Here is a 21,523-nt window from a genome sequence, read left to right as displayed (position 1 = left end):
GTATTTGTTTTTCTTGCCTGCTGTTTATCTGGCTTTATCAGTAAAACACCTGGAGTTTAACTGCACACAATTATATTAGAACTGTTGGAGTGGAACTTTTTTAAAATATAAAAATAGCTTTCTTGCATCATTTAAGCAAAGCAAGTCTATTCGTTTTTATCCTGTCTGCGGTGTCTCTACTTTTATATTCATGCTTTGATATTCTATTCTGATGGTGAATCTTATGTATATGAAAAGGAAAGGGTACTCGTGCAATTATGAAATATGAATGTAGTGAAGTTTGTTTCATTCATTGCCTTCTCTGTAGCTTATGGATCATGGTTAAATTTCACTTTTAAGAAGTTACAAGCAGCTTTGAGCTCCTTTGCTTCCCTCTCCACTACAAGTACAATCTGATCCAGGAGGAAGCCATGAACAGTGAGATTCCTGAAGGAGTGAATGGCTTGGACATTTCCTTTTGTTTAGCCAACTTAAGACCTATGCCTATATTACTCCTGGGTAAGTTCTTATTGTTTGGAAGTGGGAGTGGACTTGTTTATTTTTTGGTCCTGATGTCACCTGTCATCCTTGTAGCATGTTACATCTTTGAAGGGATCTTCGATATTATACTTTTATTTGTTTTTAAAGGTATTCTTTAAGAACTACTAGAATCTTGGGATTTAAATAAAAATCAATATTAAAAGCAATTACACATAATGAAGAAAAATAAAGCAAACAATTAAAGAACTATTTGAAAAGGGGCATTTTCAATTGTTAACCAGTAGAATGCTCAACTAATCTTGGTAAAGGAATTAGGGATTTCCTAATTTTGCAACTTAAACACTTCAACACCCCCAAAAACATTAGGACAGCTTTGTAAACAACTACATTCAAGGTGTGAATATCTGTGTTAGAAAGGTGAGTGAAATGGACTAAATCTCTGGTCGTCTTGTTTTCATAATAGCATTGTATATGTGAATAATTTATGAACATGCTTTTTTTTCAGCCTCATTAACTATCTAATCCTCCATAGAAAGAAGACATCCACATGGTTTAGAACAGGGATAAGAATGCTGATAACCTTGAGAGGTTTGAAGTTTCTACAAAAGAGTGGAGAAACCTCTGGGGAGTATCCCTTTAGATAGAAAATAGGAGAGGCAAAAGGATGATCAATATCATTTTCCATAGAGCTGCTATGAGTGTCCAGGATGGGAGGTGCTCCAGTCTCGGCTCTCACAGGCTGAGCTTGAAATTGAGGAACGCCTCTCACCATCACATGGTCCTCTGGGCGTCCCCAGTTTTTAGCTCAGCCTCGTGGTAGTCAGGCTGTTTGTTCCTTAGCTCTTGGCTGATCAGCATTTTCACAGTTATAATTATTGAAATTGGACCCTCTTCTTCAGCAGCGTGGTGGAATTGAGGTTTGAATTCCCAAGGGATTCTTCTTGTTCCAAGGGGGGAGTTTTATTTCTCTTTTCCAGGGGTAGAAGCTAGCGCTTCGGGCGCTGCACCCCCCCACCCCCCCCTCCTTCGCATGCCGTTTCTTCGCTCCATGCGAAGCCGCTTCGTTCCTTGCCTGCCTTGTTCTTCGATCGCTGTTTCGCCCCCACGAACGCCCCTTAGCCCAGGGGAAATCGCCTCCCCTGCCTCTCCCTTTGCTCTGGGAGAGTTCCGCCGCTGGTTGTAGCCTCGAATAGTTTGCGGCCGCCATTTTGGGGCACCGCATGGCGTCCGCCATCTTGAGTGCACTCAGGTGTTGGCGCCATTTTGAGTGTGGCCGCATGGCCTACCGACATTGTTAGAGGCCTTTTTTCTGCAGGCTGCTTGTATTTCTGGATCACTAGGCAGATCCTTGGGACTGCCTACATTACAGCTCGTACCTCCAGGTCTTTTGTTCAAAGGTTTTTTTTCTACAGCACCAAGGATCCGTTGGCTCTGCAGCCTCCCCAGCAGGCGAGGTAGCAGCACTGTCACCCTCCCCTCCCGGTCTGCCTGGAAGAGGGCAGCTGCATGGGCGTTCACTTTCTGGCTGATTGGTTTTCCTGGGCTAGGCCCTGAGCTTTAATAGCAGTTTACAAAAAAAATTTTTTTGATCAAAGGGGTGTGTGAAACAGGCGTGGGATCCCCGGCCTTCCGTAGGCCGCATCCAGACGTGCCAACCGTCTCATATTAATTCAAAATCCCCTTTTTTCTCTTCTCCAGATGGCAGATGACAAAGCATCTCGTGGCACTTCCTTGAAGGCCAAGTCAAAAACCCACCACCTGCGCAAACAGACACAGGAAGCTTCCAAAGCCTCCCAGAGGGATGCCCTCAGGCGCCACAGGGCACTTGAGAAGGAAATTGATAGGCGGTCCAGAGAGTTATGCTCCGTGCCCCTGGCTCCTTCCGCCTCCACTCCCTCAACCTCCATCCAACCCCCTCTCCCCTCCTCCCCTGCTCCCTCCTCATCCTCACAGCCTAGACAGGCCCCTGAGGCCACCTTTACTCCCACTGCTGCAGGCCTGCGCTTGGAGGAGCCTCACCCACCCCCCACGGTGGAGATTCCGGAGAACTTGAAGCAATGGATGGAGCTGGCCATCCGGCAAGGGATAGCGCAACAGCTCCAGCACATGGCCGGTCCGGCCCCACGGTCCGCGGTCCCTTAAGTTCAGGCACCTTCCGATCGATCATTCTGCGGATCTGAGGCCTCGCACGGTCAGGTAGCATCCCACAGGGATTTGCCTCTGCCTTTGGGGATGGAGGAGATGGAGACCCAGGAGCTTGGGGGCCCTACCCACTTTGGGGAAGAGGAGGACCTCGACTTGGGGTCCATTACTGGCAGTGAGCCCTTCTCGGGAGCAGACCCACTGGAGGGGGACATGTCGGAGGACGAGGGCCTCTCTCCGGACCAGCCCGTTTTTGTGGGGCTGTTCAAGCCACACCTGTTTAGGTCCATTCTATTTAAGGCCAAAAATACCTCTGGCCTGACCCCCCCCCACTCCATCCCAGCCAGCGGCATCGGGGGAACCCCTCGATTCCATTTTTTCCCAGCCCCTGGTGGAAACTGATGTGGTCCCTGTTCCACCTATCTTCTCTGATATGGTCTCCAGGCAGCTAGCCTCCTCAGGGCCCCCTCCCCCTCCCACCACCCAGGACAAGCGTTTCTTCAACCTCGACCTGCAGTTCTTCCTCTTGCTAGACCCCCCTCTGTGGATGAGCCTATTGTAGGCCTAGCTTCCCGTTCAACTCCTAGTGACGCCCTCGAGGCACTCAAGCCCGAGGACAAACGAGTCGAGCTGGCCCTGCGCCGCGCTCACCACTCTGACGCTTGGGCAGTCAGGGCATCCACTGCCGCGTCTTTCTTTATTAGATCATCCATCAAGTGGCTTCGACAGCTCAAACAGCATGTCCCCGCAGCCAACCTCAGAGCCCAGCAGGATATCGCTAAGCTCATGGCCGTGGCCGAGTTCTCGGTGGACACCACATTCCAAGCCGCAAAATTCTCCACCAGGGCCATTTCGTCCCAGGTCACCGCCCACCGCTTGCTCTGGCTCCGCCATTGGCAAGCGGACGTCAAAAACAAGGCCAAGCTGGCCTCAGCTCCCATTTCTGGGGGGAAACTTTTTGGACCGGCTCTTGACCCCTTCCTGGCTGAGACCTGGGACAAACGCAAGTACCTCCCCTCTCTTTTTCGGAGGCCCGACCCCAGAGGTTCCTTTCCCTCCCTTCGCCGAGGTTCCTTTCGTCCCTCCTCCCATGCCTACTTCCCCCCCAGATACTCCCAACCCTCCTACAGAACCCCCCCCCTCTCACGACCGGTCGGATCCGTCCGACAGGTCCAGAAGAGGTGCCTCCTTCAAGAAGCCCTTCCGGGGATCCGGAAACAGACCTTTCCGCCGATCTCGTTAATGCAAATCTCCCCATAGGCGGCCGCCTCAAACACTTTGCCCATCGATGGGAGGCCATCACTACCGACGCATGGGTCAGGGACACGACTCACCTCGGCCTGGCACTCGAGTTCCAATCTTCCCCTCCCGAGTTCTTCATGTCTTCCCCCCTTTCCAGGAACCCTGCAGAAAGGGCTCTCATGGAGGCTGCCATTAGCCACCTCCTTGCCATAAAGGCCATCCAGCCCGTCCCCGCATCTGAACGGGGGCGAGGCTTCTATTCCCACTTGTTCGTAGTGCCCAAGCATTCGGGGGGTTGGAGGGATATCCTAGACCTAAAAAGACTAAACCGCTACATTGCCCCCCGCAAATTCAAGATGCACACCTTGCAGTCTATCCTTACGGGAACCCGGCGAGGGGACTGGCTCACCTCAATTGACCTCTCCGAGGCATATTTACACATTGCAATTCGTCCCTCCCACTACAAGTTTCTCCGCTTTTCTTACAATAGACAACATTTCCAGTACGTTGCGCTTCTCTTTGGTCTGTCCTCCGCCCCCAGGGTGTTCACCAAGGTTTTGGCGGTCCTTGCCGCCCACTTGCGATCTTTCCCTGTCCGGCTCCACTGTTACCTGGACGACATACTCATCCTTTCCTCTTCTAGGGCTCTCGCCCAACGAGACACTAAACTGACCCTTAACACCCTTCAGAACCATGGGTTCATTATTAATTGGAGGAAAAGTCACCTTTCCCCCTCTACCCGACTCACTCACTTGGGGGCAGTGATCGACACCGCCCGGGAATTGGTTTTCCTGTCTCCAGACAGGTGGCTTAGCATCCAACAATCCATTAAAGAGGTCAGGAGGGCAAGAACAGTTCCTCTTTTAGAATTGTCTAAACTGTTGGGGAAGCTTATTTCATGCATCTCTATTATCCCTTGGGCCCGTTTCCATACCAGGTCCCTACAATGGTTTCTGCTGCCGTATCAACGCTCAGGAAGGAGCAACTCGCGACTCCGGGTCAGAGTTCCTCCAAGAGTTCTCACGTCCCTCCTTTGGTGGACCAAGCCGGCCATCAACAAGGGTCACTACTTCAAGGAACCCGACAGGCTATCCGTCACCACGGACGCGAGCCTACTCGGCTGGAGTGCTCACGTCCTCTCCATTTCGTCACAGGGCAAATGGTCGACAACAGAGCAACTCTGCTCCATAAATTGGCTGGAGCTTCATGCTGTTTACCTGGCGCTTCGCAGCTTCCTTCCCCAGGTACGCGGACGTCACGTCCTGGTCCTCACAGACAACATCACCACAAAAGCACATATCAACAGACAGGGGGGCACTCAGTCAGCAAGGCTCATGAGAGAAGCCGAACGCCTTTGCCGTTGGGCGGAATCGAATCTGGCCTCCATCAGGGCAGATCACATATCAGGGTCCCTAAACATTCAAGCAGATTGGCTCAGCAGGGCCACTCTGGACCAAGCAGAATGGCGCCTCCACCCCTCTCTCTTCAGGGAAGCAGCCTCAATCTTCGGGCTCCCCACGGTGGATCTCTTCGCATCCCCCCTCAACGCCCAACTACCGAGGTTTTTTTCAAGATATCCCTCCCACGGGGCGGAGAATCACAATGCCCTCCGTTGCCCTTGGCCCCCAGGGCTCCTCTATGCCTTTCCCCCCCTCTCCATCATTCCCAGGGTGATACACAAGTTGATATTGGAGAGGGCAGAGATTCTGCTAGTAGCCCCCTACTGGCCCAGACGCCCTTGGTTTGCGGACCTCCGCAACCTCTCGGTGGCCCCTCCCTGGAGGATTCCTCCAGACAGGATCTCCCTGTCCCAGGGCCCTCTACTACATCCGAAACCCCAATGGCTCCAGTTAGCCGTCTGGAGGTTGAGCGGAACCGCCTAAAGGCACAGAAATTTTCCAGCCAGGTTATAGACACCATCCTGGCAGCCAGGCGACCCTCGACCACCCGTATATACAATGCCACGTGGGTCGCCTTCCGTTCTTGGGCCCTCAAGCTTCAAATTAACCCTCTTTCTTCCTCCACTGCTCAGATCCTGGACTTCCTTCAGGTGGGCCTTAACAAGGGTCTGTCTACCAACACCCTAAGGTGTCAGGTCACTGCCCTTACAACAGTTGTCTCCTCGGACACTGGGGGTTCCATCTCCCATCACCCCCTTATCAAGGCTTTTCTCAGGGGAGCTTCCAATCTCCGCCCCCCGACCATACACCGTTTTCCGACCTGGGACCTCAACAAGGTCCTGGTCACTCTTACCAAGCCCCCCTTTGAACCCATTAGGGAGGCTTCCTTACAGTTTCTCACCCTCAAGACTGTCTTTCTCGTGGCCATCACATCCACTCGTCGGATCTCGGAGATGGCAGCCCTTTCCATTAGACAGGACCTTTGTATTTTTCACTCTGATAGAGTCGTTCTCCGCCCCGACCCCACCTTCCTCCCTAAAATAAATTCAGCATTTCACAGAGCTCAGGAGCTCATACTCCCTAACTTCTGCCCCAATCCCTCTCGCGAGAGGGAGAGACAGTGGCATTCCCTTGATGTAAGGCGCGCCTTGAGAGTGTATATCAAACGCACCCAGCCCTTTCGCAAGTCAGAGGCCTTATTTGTGTCCTTCCAACCTGCTTCTCTCGGTCACAAGGTGACGCCCACAACCGTGGGCCGCTGGATTAGGGCCGCCATCGCCAAATCCTACCAGACACAGTCCCTTCCCGTTCCCATGGGCATCACCGCCCACTCTACTAGAAGTGCGGCTACTTCCGCCGCATGGGCCACACAAGCCTCTATAATCGACATCTGTAGGGCTGCCACCTGGGCATCCCCATCTCCCTTCATCAAGCACTATAAGATTGATGTATTTGCATCCGCCGAGGCTTCCTTTGGCAGGCGGGTCCTTCAGCGGGTCCTCGAGGTTCCAGGGGAGGTTCCACCTCAGACGGGAGCCCACCTGCAGGACTCGCCAAGCTTTGGTATGTCCCAGCCTGGACACTCGTAGCAGCTCTATGGAAAAGGGGCGTTGGTTCTTACCTGATACGCTTCTTTTCGTAGAGCTGCATAGAGTGTCCAGTCCCACCCATTAGTCCGTCTGGTGGGGAACCTCACTGTTCGGCCAAGCAAATTAACACTCTTTAGTTAGGATGAGAACAGGGCCTTCCTTCTCGTCTTCGCAAAACTGGGGACGCCCAGAGGACCACGTGATGGTGAGAGGCATTCCTCAATTTCAAGCTCAGCCTGTGAGAGCCGAGATTGGAGCACCTCCCAGCCTGGACACTCTATGCAGCTCTACGAAAAGAAGCGTATCAGGTAAGAACCAACGCCCCTTTTATGAGGAAGTAGCAAATAAGTTTGATTAGCCTACGCACTTCTGTTTCTTACTAAGGGGCTTTTGAGTCTAATAGACTTTGGAAGACTTTGGAAGCAGTGTAAAGGCTCAGGAAGGAGAGATTTGGAGCATGAAATATTGTGAAATTGAGGCTAATTTGTTGTCAAGGATGTGGTTTTTGCAAAGGCAGTCTCCCCCTATTACTTTTTGATGAACATCCCTACCTGGTTTTGCCGAAGTTTTAATGCAACCAGAATATTTGGGGTTTGATAAGGGCATGATAGAAGATGGTTGACTTGTGACAGTGGCATCAGAGTCAAAGAATAGGAAGAGGAATGGCAAGAAAATCACTTAATGCAAGAATGCTATCTTGTAAAGAGTTTAGTTATATCTGGAGGCCTATGAGATAAGTGTTCTATTGAAATCAAGTGAGGTAATGAATTGGGTCCTTCAAACCTTAGTTCTTTAAAACCAAAGTAATGCAGAATTATTTCTGGGTTTTAATTCAAAGTGTTAATGCAACACTCAAATAAAATATGGGAGAGGAAAAAGGGCTATAGGTGAATTTCTTGTTTAAACCTATCAGTAAGCTTAATCAGGATTTCTTCTCTCCAAAGAACTCTGGGACATGCAGTGCTATTAAAGGGGAGCTCCATTGTAGCAGGTTTATGAGGATCTTTATTAAGCTACCTTGGATTTGTTTGAAGGAAGTCTTGACATTTAACTGGTTTAACTGCAGAGGTTCTAGCAGTGACCACTTAATGGATATTGACTACCTAGTGCATTAAAAAAAGTATTCTTATGCTCACACTCCATTACCACCAGTTGTGGCTTGTTCATAGCTATTCTACCATTTTTAAGAAATGTATTTATACAATGCCACAGAGCCCATCAGTTTTTGAAATCTCAAAATAAGAGCCATTCATTTTCTACCATTGTCAACAAAATTTGACTGAAAAATATGCTCTGGAATTTTAAAACTTGTAGCTGGAATTTTGGACCGAGGTCACATTCTTTAAAATGCCAAATGCAGCATTGCCATTGATGATTATTCTTCATTCCATTCCTATTTTGGGATGGGAGCTGTTCCTTAGTCTTGTGGCCCGAAAGGAAACGAGGAGCATTGTATGTTTTTGTTTTATGGAAACGAAACAATTCTTCAGAACCAGTGCTAAACAGTTGTTGATTTTTACAGAAAGATTATATTGAAACTGAATTCCTACTTTCTATGGTTTGTGCTGCCTGGCAACAAAACATTAATCTACTTCTGAAGCTGTTTTTAAATATTTGTATTGAAAGACAACGATGGGCCATCAATAACTTGCAGTGAATATTAAGAAGAACTCTTGGGAGTTTACTCCTTGAGCTGATCTGATTTATTTTCGGCTGCTAGCTGACAATGTGGTTAAGATGGCTGATTGATTTGCTAGGCCTTTTCTCACCACTGCTTAAAAATCAGCTAAATTGTTTACTCTTTAAGGCAGAAAGTAACACAATACAGGCTTCCTTTGACTTTCTTACTAGAGGAATGGAAAGAAGTTTCAAGCACAACTTTCCCCTTGCTATTTGTCTTTCCTAAAGAACAGAAATTTGGGGAAAATTACTTGGGGCCTTGATGGCTGACAGATGGAGGAGAGGTTCAGAGCTATTGGTTAACTGTGAGAAGAATTTTATCAGTGTATTTATGGTACTAGGATTCCCCACCCCACACATTAATTTACTCTGTATTAAGCTAACCAATCATGCAATTATGCAAAAAAACAAATATAGTTACTAAAACCCATTCTTGTGGTCTAATTAATCTGATCAAAAAGTTCAGGTACAGTATACATTTGCACAGGGGTGTAATATTTGAAATAAGTACTTTAATAGCCTGGCAGCAGTTTTTTTTTTTTTGTTCTGTGGCACAAAAGTGCCACTAATGTCCTATGAATTTCTTTTTTTAAAAAAAAATAAAAGCTTTATTTAAGTTTTCACAAAACATACAAATACAAATAAAATATCTTTTTTTGAGAACAGTGTGGCCCCGGGTTATCACTTCTCCATACAGACATAAACTCAATACGTATTTATCTTATACATTCTAATCCATATCTTATAACTATTTTCACAATTTTTTCAATAGCTTTTCCCTTTCTTTACTTTCTATAGCCTTACTTTACATTATCTCATTCCTTTCTTAATTCAATTACATATCTTTTTCTAATTTTTAAAATCTTTCTAATCAATGTTTTTATACTTTTGTCTGTCCTGTTTACAATTTCATATTATCTTTTCACATAAAACAAATTTTCCCCTGTAATTACTAGACTGGAGTGTAACACCTTTGTATCTTTTTTCAAATCTTATTTAAAAATTTAAATTACATCTTTACAATTATAACATTCATTTTCTAACCTCTATTTTATAACACATGCCTATTTTCAATCGAATTCTGCTTGGTACATTCCCTTAAAATACACACTAAATTCTTAAAAGAAAGAAGTATATATGTATATATATCTGTGTATACATGTATAACAATAGTAAATGGAATAATTATTCTATTCAAGTGCAGCTCTGCCATTAATATTAATAACAATATTTTACATTTCTATTTCTTTTAAGAAACATTACCTAGTAATATCAGTTGTCTTTCACTTTAATCATCTATATTTCATATTTTATTTATTACTGTCTTTAAATAAAAAAACCAAACAATAGTTATTAACAGGAGTCAATAGTTATTATTCTTATTCAAGTTCATCTTGTCAACTGATAAAAATCTTCCATGTTTCTTTTCAGTTTTTTTAAAAACATTCTTTTTAAATCATTGAGAGCCTTGTTCTCTTTACAAACAAATATTCCACTACACATCAAAAGACATTTTTTCTATCACTTTAATCATCTAACATATTTTCTTACCCTTTTCTTTTTCTAATATAACAATGCTATCCCATGCACCCTTGCAGAATCCTCTCCTTAAATTAAATTTTAACCATTCTCTCTGTGTCTTTTAATAGGTTTATACCTTTAATTCTTGTACGTTTTTCTTGTACCTCTATATCTTGTTTCTGTCTTTTGTAGCTTCTTTTCCTTTCCCTCTTCCCTCTCTTCTTCTCCTTCCCCATTTTATTCCCTTTTCTATCTGATTCTCCCTTCTGTGATCCTCCCTTCTGCTTTTTCCTGATATTATGATTACTTTTCAAATTACTCTTTTTTTTGGTTGTTGCCTCAGTGCTTAAGTTTTTAATCCCCTTTCCCCCTTTCCCTTTTTTACCCCGTTTAAAATTGCTTGGTCATTAAAGATGGCTTCTTCGTTGTCCTGCCCTTCTTGTTCTGCCAGCGTTTCTTGTTGTTTTTCATAGTTCAAGATCTCCATTTCTAAAAATCGAAATATGAAGCCAAAATATCCTCTTCTGTCTTGTGCTTCTTCTTTTTGTTCTTTAAGTCTCATTTTTAACTCTTCAAGGAGTGATGCCATTTTAAAAATTTTTAAACAACCCCCAATTGATTTTATTTTATTTCATTAGGATCCTCCAATAATCCAAAATTGTTTCTTGCTTCTTTTCTCACTTTCTCTTTCCAGGGCCTTTGTTATCTTATAACAAAGTTTCAGCTGCAATGTATCTTTTGCAAGCCTTATTAAAATTCCATTATCATTTTTTTAAAAGTTCCAGGTGGTCTCGTCCATTTTCCAGATTCCACCCTCTTTTTTCCTTTTTCCCTCCACTGCTTTCTTTCTTTTTTTAAAGAAAGTTTTTAAATTATCCAAGAATCTTTATCCCTTTGACACTTTATTTTCAGCTAGAAATAGCCTATTCATGTCAAAGTGGATTAGTATCAATTTCTTATTCGAATCTCTTCTTCTTAATGTTCCAAGTCAGTCAAAACTGTCGATGTTAGAGGAAAAAAAGCCAATTATGTTTCCTCTCCCTTTCTCTTTTCCAGCTTAAAATCTTTTTTAGGAATAGTATTAGTCTTTAAAATTCAGGTTCCAGGTACCTTAAATAGATGTTCTCCATTCAACCTGGTCAGTCAAATTTTCTCCTTTAAACTTCCTCCTGCACAATCTTGTCCGGTCGGGTTCTTCTTTGAGGTGGCCATTTCTGACCACCGCTGCAACTGCCTTTGGAAAAGGGAGTAATGGCCAGCCGAGAAGGAGAGATGCAGCTCTCCTCAACCCCGCTGATGGCTCCCCCTTCTTCACCACCTCTACAGGGTGGCTTCAGCCCTGAATCCGGGTGGCTTGGGGCGCTCCAGCGGTGAGCATGGATCAAAACCGTGGACGATCGTGATTTCGGTCCATCGCCAAAGAAGCCCAAACCAGAAGTCTAATGCCCTGTGAATTTCTGTTAGCCTTATCCTTGATTATGTAGTTCACAATTTATATTGATTTACTAGATCATATAATCTTATAGCCTTAATGTGCCCTATGGCCTTCGGCATTATTACATTAAGTCCTGAAGTACAGAAATAAAACTCGCAATGGTGACTGTTGTTATGTAACGGATTAACAAGACATAATCAGCCTGTTAGTTATTTTGATATACTTTTATTCTGAAAATGAGTTCCCTGAAAATCAAGCTAACTAGCGACAGTATTGTGAAGCTATCTTTGTACTGAATCTGGTTGCAATAAAACAATTTGCATTGTGTTTCTATTTTAACTAAGGTATTTTTCCTGTGGGATCAAAGAGATCTCTGTAGGTCATATCAGAATTCAAACAACCCTCCATTAAAAAATCTGGTTAATGAACTATTGCATCTATCTTTTTATTAGTAGGCAAATATTCTTGCATTTCTTACTCTAGAAATAAACAATTTTAGAACTAGTTGGAACCACTTTGGACTACCATGGGATTTCTGCTTGCTTTCACAATAGTAACTATAATGGAGGTGAACTCATGCAAACACACACAACCTATTGCTGTGGTCTTTTCATCTTCATCCCTTGCATAGTTAGATGAACACAACTTGAAGCAAACCTCTGTAGTCATCTACATTTTTTATTTTCAAAAAATGCCTTGAGAACTATTAGGACTTGGAGATATTTTTGTGAATAAAGGTGAGATTAGAGACTGATATTCCGGTTTCCATGGGCATTCCTTTTTAAATAAAATATTGCTTCCCTATATTTTTTTAAAGTTGCATAGTGCAGGGAGGCCCTTAGCTCAAATGAGATGTCTACAAGTGCCTGAGTGTTCATATGGATGTCTACACACTTAACCCACACAAGGATCAAAATAAATCCAACTTCTCTGTTAATATATGTTGAAAGATGCCAACTTTGCAAGGTAGTCCAGACAAGAAGTACACCCACATGAACTAACACTATTTCATTGAAAATTACATTAACAGAATCTTGTAAGGCTGAAAGTATTTCTCCCCTCCTCTCTGTTTTAGTCTCTGAAAAACTAGGGAGAGTTCCTTCCAGAGGTGGTATTCAGCAGGTTCTGACCAGTTCTGGAGAACTGTTAGCAAAAATTTTGAGTAGTCCAGAAAACCGGCAAATACCACCTCTGACTGGAGATTTTACAGTATCCTTCCCCTGCCATGGCCACCAAGCCACGCCCACAGAACTGGTAGTAAAAAAAATTGAATCCCAACATTGGTTTCTTCCAAACATTTTGCATGCTTTCCCCCCAACCTGCAGACTGAGCTGCCTCATCAGGCTATTGCCTAGTCTGCAGATCTTCCTAGTCATTCCTATATAGACCATTATAAAAAAAAGATATAATAGATTGAAATTTGAATAGGGTTACTAGTTTCTGAAAGAAAACAATGTATGTAGCAGGAGTTCTCCTTTGAGAAACCTCCTCATCCAATTTCCAAAAGCTTGGAAGGCCAAATATTAAGGTTAAGCATGCCTGCTATTAATAGAGGTAGATTCCCACCCCCAGTCACATGGCCTTGAAACTCAAAAGGGCATACTTTGGTGGGGGGGGGTGGCTGGGGATCTCCCGATTTCACAAGCAGTTCATGGGAGGGTGTGCGGTAACTTCCTCTAGCCTCTTCTGACTCCTTTGCTTTTTATAGTGTTGGTGTTTCCTGTTTCCGTATTGCATTTAGAATTCTTTTGATGGAACAGAATGTTTATCATATAGACAAGGCTGCCTGAGAGCAATTATTTTTAAAAGGGGTTTTAAATACAGTTGATGATTAAGACACCTATAATCATAATGGAAAGCTAAAATAATTGATTCTGTTTTGTTTCCTAATCATCACTGCATATTACTCCCTTCCTATAGATATATTTACTTGATTGTAAGCATTTGTCTGCTTTCTGTTCTGATCATATAAGATCTTCCTGAATGGACACTTCAGAATCATGACAGTTGGTGGGGGGTGGGAATGTAACTTCCAAGGACAGTATAATGGTATATGGGAGGCAAGGGGAAGAGGTACTGCCTAGGGAACAATCCAGTAGCGGGATTCAAATTATTTTACTACCTGTTCTGTGGGCGTGGCTTGGTGGGCATGGCAGAGGAAGGATACTATAAAATCTCCAGTCAGAGGTGGAATTTGCCGGTTCTCTGAACTCAAAATTTCCGCTACCGGTTCTCTAGAACTGGTCAGAACCTGCTGAATACCACCTCTGGAACAATTCCAAACATTTGGGAGAAAATTTGGGGGGAGGGGAGCCCACACCTGAATAATGGATGGAGGAAGACATTTAGAAAGGATCTGGCCCTTACTCATCAAATGGTAAAAAGAGACAGGGGGAGATTTGTGCTTTCAATCTTGCAAGATTCTGTTAATGTAGCCTTACAATAAAGTCACTTTGTCACGTTTCCTGTCTGACAGCAGGAGGCTGATAGATGGTGCCACCCATATTTACTTATTTGCTTGCTTATTCATTTTGATTTGTGTCCTACTATTCTGCCCAGAGGTCACCTGTACTTGTGCTATGTTTTTTTTCCAGTAGGAGGAAGCACTGTCAACATAGCAGTCATAGTACTGTTATTGATAACAACACCAAGACTGGCACCATCATCAACCCCCCACCCTGAAAACAGCTGCCAAAGTACTTTGGTTTGTTGTTGTCTGGCTCAAATAATATAGTTCATATTATGGAAGTTAAGATCAGTTTATCTGCGGGCAATTGCTATCACCCATGATGTAGCACCACATGGAACAGTAAATATATAACTCTTAGATTTTGTGTTATTGTTGTTATTCACCTAAAATATTTAATTCATTCCCTGATTTAATATGGCATAGATATTTATAAAAAGTCCTCTTATTACTGCTTTTCCTTCCTTCTTTTAGTAGGATAATTTCTTTTACAAGAGCATTTAATTCTTTCAATAATTCTAGCATTTTCTCAGCATGCAATCAATTAAATGTGTCAATTGCTGTATAGAATGTGTGGTTTTAAAGCTAAAGGAGGCATCTCCAGAATGTCAACTCAATGCATAATACAGTCATGTGCTGAAAATGTGTGATTTTTTTTTAAATAATTTTTTTATTAATTTTCCAAAAAACGTAAAACAAAACTCTATACATTGTAATCAACATCAAGACATCTTTTGCATTTCCTCACATTTTTCAGTATATGTATTTACTTATTCCTTTACCATTACATGTGTGATGTTAATGTGTAATGCCTGAGATGTTTTAAGATTTTTCTCTTTGTTTTAGATTTCAAATCATTTATTTATAATAGCTACAATGTGAAATAATCATTTCTAAAGCAATCCCAAAGTTAAAAATATAATTAAAATAATTAACCCACTTGATTACAGTTAAGTTAAAAGTAGTTACATACAATTAAATTTTTAAAACTTTCAGAAAAGCTATAAAATACTTAAAGCCACAATTCCTCAAAAACCTGAAAATAGTACCTTATCCTCTATACATGATATGTGATGGCTACAGCTAATTAAACACCTGGAGAATATATATGCTTTAATATGGCATCAGACATTTAGAAACCTCCATGCCAGTGTTGTTTGAATGGCTGTGAATTTAGTAATTAAAGGCATATCTAAAATTAGATTTTTAACAAAGTTGTGACTTGTGCAGCTATGTGCAGTGCTGTATGATACGTAAAATCAAAATAGTTTGCTTCAAAAATGCTACAAGAATATGTGCATTCCATTATTTTTAAATACAATATAACATTTGTATTGTATGATACTGTTGTTTAATCACAGTGCAGGGTATCTTGTGTTTCTAAATAGGACTTTGTGATCCTGCTCCACACTACGTATTGCTTTTTTTGACTATTTGATATGCTCTTGATTCTGAAGACTTTTTTCTTTTTGTCCCCTCCCTTTGTAATATGTAGCCAGGACTTTTGCTTGTTTGGCCCATGAAGAACTTTGAAATTCAAGTGACTTCATAAGCATGAGAGTCCTCTGTTTTTAAAGCTTCTGGAGTGTGCCTTGCCTCAGCCACAGTTCTCCATTTCCTCTCTTGATCACCCTAGTAGCTGACTTGATCCTAGACATTCTGTACTTGCCAAGTGCCACATTCTTTCCATATACTGTCATTGACTTGTGGGTCTGGCATCAATGGTGCCAGGGAAGCCCTTTTATTTGCCTTCAGCAAAGCATTTCTTTAACTGAATGTTTGAGAGTTTAACACTGAAGGAAAGCAATGTTATGTGTTCTATCTGTGGACGTCTCTCCTCCTCCCCTCCCCCAAATTCTTACATTATGGACTAGGAGGCTTGGAGAATCTTGATGCACACCTGTGCCTGTACTGACAGCTGCTATATCAACCAGTAAAGAAGAACTGAGTGAAAAAAGATAGCCTGACTGACCTATTAGGCACTCACATATTATTGGTTAGATGACTGATTCTGAGGTCTGCTATTTCCTTTTAATTTCTGTATCTATATTTTGTCCTGAACTGGAGATAATCTGCATCAGATTTCAAACTAATGTTTATGCATCCAAGAAAAAGAAAGGACGTGGGGATAAATTGATAACAGAAAATAATAATGTTTGAAATGGAAGTAATTCAGGAGGAGGAGCTCCATGGATTAAAAGAATGTTGGAGTGGTTGATTTGGGAGTTGGGACTGCATTTGCCTAATTCTGATTAAATAATTGGTAAATCATCAGCTTGACTTACTGCAAAATAAAAATTGCAGTAGTAAATGAGCAGGATGAAGGGAGTGGTTTATAAGTGATTAGGGCTTTTATGTGGCTTTCACTGTTAGGTTCATCAGGTTCTCCAAATGTATGTTGAAATTGCAATTCTCAGAATTGTAAGCCATTGTGAGAAGCCACATAAACTTATTAACATTCAGCTTCTTTCCATGCTCAGAGATATTATCAGGGATTTTCATCTTCTTTAGCACCCGGGCTTAAATATTTTCTACTAATGTCAAGCTTTCCTGAACCTTAGCCAGAAAACTGCCAAGGGGTTTTACTATGTAAAGTTCAAGATACAATAAAAATTTCCTTCTACTTAGGCAGCAAATGTGTTTCTGGCCTCTATCATTTCAGACTATCATGGGCTCACAGCTGTCTTGAATGTTCATCCATACAAAAAACATTCTCCATACTTAAAAAAAAATGAACATGTTCTAGAGTTCTAGACAAACCTAACTTTCCTGAGGATATTTTTCTTCCAAAAATGTAGAAGCATTTAATCATTTAAATTCCTTCCTACATTTAATATAATAAACTAAAATAAAAACAGGATAAAACCTTCACCATCTTTGACATCCTCCCTGGGGGCATTTTCTTCAAAGTATATAAAGTACAACTAGTACTGCCACCTAGAGTAGACCCATGGCAAGTTGTGTGGCAAAAAAGTTTAACAAATAGTGTTACCATTCATGGCTGTATTTAGGAGGTAAACAATAGAAATGTTTTTACAATAAACTTTAATTGTAGGATGTATATGAAGATAAAAATACCTAGAGTATGGAAGATCTTCCAAAGCATGTCACAGATTGTGGAAGTTCTTATCTTAGGTCAGATTCTCCCTCACTGCTTTGGCGCCACCCAACAGGAGAAGTGTTATAATCCAATCTACCCTGCCAGCTTCTCAGCCCTTAATTCCATTCAAAACAAGTTTTAAATTCCTTTACCTGATTCATCCCTGGAAGCCTTTCCTATCAGGCAAGATCATTAAATGAAACTACATTTGTATATTTCTAATATTAGAAGAAGGGACAAATACCAGGGGATTATTTTGATCTTATATCTTCTTTGTAAACTTCAATGGAGCATCATAGAAGCATGGATTAGGTCAGCATTTCCCAACCTGATGCCCTCCAGAAGTATTTGATTCTCATGCTTGGAGATGAATTGGCAATATTTGCCCAATATGGGGAACTTTTTACTAGATTTTTAACCCTCCATGTGGACATGTGACAAATGTTGCTATAATATTAAGACAACTCTCCCAATCTTTCAAGTTTGAGATTATGCAGTTCTTTTGATGTTGTCTGCTTGAAAGACAGGATTTATTTTGAGCCTTGACTGTGTGACCTGAGAAGCTAAGTCAAATGCTGGCTATCATGTTTCCCTGAGTAAGGCCTTCTTTCTCTTTCTCTTCTATCTCTTTCTCTGTCTTCTCTGTAAAGCTGTTGTTCTTTGCTAGGGAAGTTATTCTTGTTAACATCAAAATTAAAAAAAATGTATACTATACATATAATTAAACAAATTAGACTCCAGAGACATATTTCCAAGTCTAGAAAGCAGTAGTTTGCTAAGGTAACATAGTAGTTTTGCTTTGCCAGGAAAGCATTGCAACACTAAACCATAGCTGCCAGTCTGAATATAACACAAATTCCATGCAGAAGGAGAAACTATCACATGATTGAAGGAGAAACTATCACATGATTGAAAGTTCCTCTTAAAACAATCATCCAGGAAAACATTAGATTTAGCCAGCAATACAAGCATATTTATTGGCTTATATTTTCTGTGGGGATGGAGTGGGGGAGAATGTGTTCTGCCTTGATTTCTGCTAAAAAACTGGAAAAGACCAAATTTAGATTCCAATTATAATTGGCATCTAATTTAGATTCCATCAAACATCCCCAAAATTTCAAATGTAGACACCTCAATGTTATGTATAAACAGGCACAGTTTACACTAATTAACACGTTTTATTCCCAAAGGTGGCAGCTGTTAGTTGCACATAGATAAATAGTGGAAATTTGCTAGGTTATTTCCTAGGAAAAAGGAAAAGCTGTGATTTAGTATCAAGCAGTCGGATCTTTCTTGTAAACAAGCTGAAAAGGTCTATGTCATAATATATTTAATATTTTAATTTATCTCATCTAGTGCCACCTTCATTTATATTGGATTACAACTCTCATCATAGCTTGGGCAGAGGTCATTTCTTTCAAGTGAAATTTGCACAGATGGAATGTGGCCTTTGTGGCCTTTGTGCATTTGCATTCTATGGTGGCCAAAGGAATCCCAATGAAAAAAATTAGCTAAAAGATTTCACGGGGATAGAAGAATCCCTTTTTGAGGTAAAGTTATAATCTGGGGAAGGGATTGAATGACCAGCAAAGAATATGCTGCAGGTGTATAGAATGGTTTTGCTAGGAAGATAAGATATGAAAACATTCTCCTCAAAGCAACAACTGAATGTCAGTCAAAGATGCTGAAAGTGTGAAGTGAAGCCACTGCAAGGTAGTCCAGAAAAGAAGCCCAAACCATGAGTTAAATTAGCCGCAACTTTATTGTAGGGTTACAGTAAGACAATCTTTCAAATTTGAAAGCATTTCTCCCTTCCTTTATTTTTTACTTTCCAGAAAACAAGGTGTAGGGTCCCTTCTGAAATGCTTCCCATGTCCCCTTTTTCCTGCTGGTTTATAGTATGGTTGCATAGTTTGCAGTTCTTTCTTTCATCCCCCAAAGTCATTCTCACATATCATTATAGAAAGATTTGGGACCAAGAAAAATACCTCAAGCAGGACATAGTTGGAATGACAGCATTTGTGTCCACCACTCTTACCAGTAAGATGGCCAACATGGAAAAAGGATGCTACACTGGGGATATTTTTGTCTGATCCAGCAAGAATTTTCATTATCATTTTTCTATAGAAACTACAAGATAAAGTTTTAATTTTGAAGATACTTATTTTTTTGAAAATTGGATTTTTAAAATAAGCCTTTTTTAAACCCCTAAATGACTTATGGCAGCTTTTATATTTAATTACTTTTTAAATTAATGATCACTGAAGACTTGAGAAATAATGAAAACTCAGGATTACTGAATGAATCTCAGGAAAGGTATTTAGTCAGCGATACCATTTTGAAAAGGAGAATGCTAGTTATATAAAAATATGGGTTGATTAATGTATAGATGAACATTTGCCACCAGGTGGCACAATTGGCTTTGTATTGGAGTGATTTCCTTTCTGTTGATTGGGGTGATTTCCTTTCTCTAAGAGTGTGCATGATTTCCTTGAGTTAAATTTATATAATATAAACCTTTAAAGATAAGGGAAAATGTATCAATATTATGATTTCTAAAATGCTAATTAATATAAGGTTGCTTAAATCATATATCCAGAACTAGTATGGCGTTGATAAACAGCTGCAAAAACCATTAATGTTTTGTTACTTAATAAAGGTTTCTGTCTTAAGCTTAATATTTAACACTAAGGTCTCCACTCTATTGTTACTTCTTGTTGTTTATGCATATTAGAAAAGAGGAAAAAAACTAATCAAAGGTCATTCAAAAAAGTTGAAAAAGTATTTGGTTCCCCCCTTTTTAATACTTTGACCAGTTTATATGTAGGCCCCCTTAGAAGCCACCTTGTAAATGTTTGTATTTGCTTGGTGTGTAATATATTATATATCGGAATCATTCTTGCTTGAATTTGGTTATGTATCTACTACATGTGATAAAATGTTCCTTCTGCTCCATGACATATCCAACATCATTATTGTATGATTTATCTATCTTGGGGATTATTTGTGGAGTTGTATACTATCAGTAAAACATTATGTATCAATTTTGTTTAGGCTTGGAGTGAATGTTACGGATTTGGTCCAGAATTCTTCCCATTGTTGTGCTGTGACTATTGCATCATTAAAATTTCGCATCATTTTATCATTTGTTTTTGCTGTCTCTGTGTCATATTTGGGAAGGAATTTGTGAATGTATGGCAATGCATGCTTCAAAAAGAAGTTCTGTGGATCTTATGTCAGCATGAGCACAACATCTCTCCAGCGTTCATTAAAATATCCCACACAATTTTTTCAGTTTTTCTCTCAAGTATGAAGAAAGATAATATTGCTTCAAGGAACATGCTCATTTAAAAACCTGAAAAAGTTTTTCTAAAGTAATCCTTCCAAATCATTTTTGAAGTATGCACATGTTTATTAGAGAGCTTTGTGAGAGATTGATTATTGATTATTGTATTGGCTTAGTCAGGATTATTCTTCTCATGCTTTGTATACTTGATTTCTGAGCAAATGGGGTGAGAGAATTGTACAAGTTTCATTGCCTGTAACAAGCAGTGAAACAGTATTTAAATTTATGGAGGAAGATTATGAAGCCCACACAACCAACTTCCTCTACTTTAAGCCTACCCTTTTAATATACATTTGATAACTTTTAAAAGCAACATGTACAGAGCTGGAACTATGCACCACTTCCCTTTAAATACTGAATGTTAATTTTAAACAAGTAGTCCAGATATCATATTAACATTACATGGGAACAGTTGGGCCAATTAAAGAGGTTTTATACTTATGGCTAAATGACAAAGCTTCCCTTCATTTACATGTTTATCTTTTGAGGTTGCAAGATTCTTCATTTCTCTGTAAATGATTTTTATTTTAAAATTCTGGAAGCAATACTTAGTCATCACTAAGCATAACAAGTGAAATCTTGAAAGTAGAATCTCTCTTCCAATGTTCTGTTACTGCTGTTTCCCCCCACTTCTGATCAATTATGTCCAATTCTCAGAGATTGCCTGGACAAGTCCTTGCATTTTTCTTGGTAAGGGTTTCAGAAATAATTTGTTATTGCCTCCTTCATAGGACAGTTCCAAGGTTACCCAACTGACATCTAGCCTAATGTCTTAGTCCAGAGGTCTCCAAACTTGGCAACTTTAAGACTTGTGGACTTCAACTCCCAGAATTCTCCAGCCAGCATAGTTGCCAAGTTTGGGGACCCCTGTCATAGTCACTACACCAAACTCATACTTGTGATGATCTAGTTAGTATCAAGCTATAGAGAAAGTCATGATCCCTTGCATTCTGGGTTCTTCCTACCTTTCTTCTTGGAGCAAGGGTTTTCAAACTTGGCAAGTTTAAGACTTGTGGTCTTCGACTCCCAGAATTCCTGAGCTAACATGAATAGAGGAGGAATTATAGGAGTTGAAGTCCACAAGTTTTAAAGCTGTCAAGTTTGAAGACCCCTGTCTTAGA

The 21,523-nt window shown here is 41.1% G+C and overlaps 1 protein-coding gene across 2 annotated transcripts in view; it reads left to right on the top strand.

Annotated features, from left to right (window-relative positions):
- The window catches only part of MAPKAPK2 (MAPK activated protein kinase 2), an 89,716-nt gene that overhangs the window by 52,255 nt on the left and 15,938 nt on the right, over positions 1–21,523 (top strand). The window lies entirely within an intron of this gene.

Source organism: Pseudonaja textilis, chromosome 3 (genome assembly GCF_049901715.1).
Source record: "Pseudonaja textilis isolate UNSWEBS1 chromosome 3, rPseTex1.2, whole genome shotgun sequence".
In the NCBI taxonomy this organism is placed as follows: Eukaryota; Metazoa; Chordata; class Lepidosauria; order Squamata; family Elapidae; genus Pseudonaja; species Pseudonaja textilis.
The sequence above is the reverse complement of the archived record's forward strand: the minus strand, read 5'-3'. Positions and strand labels throughout refer to the sequence as shown.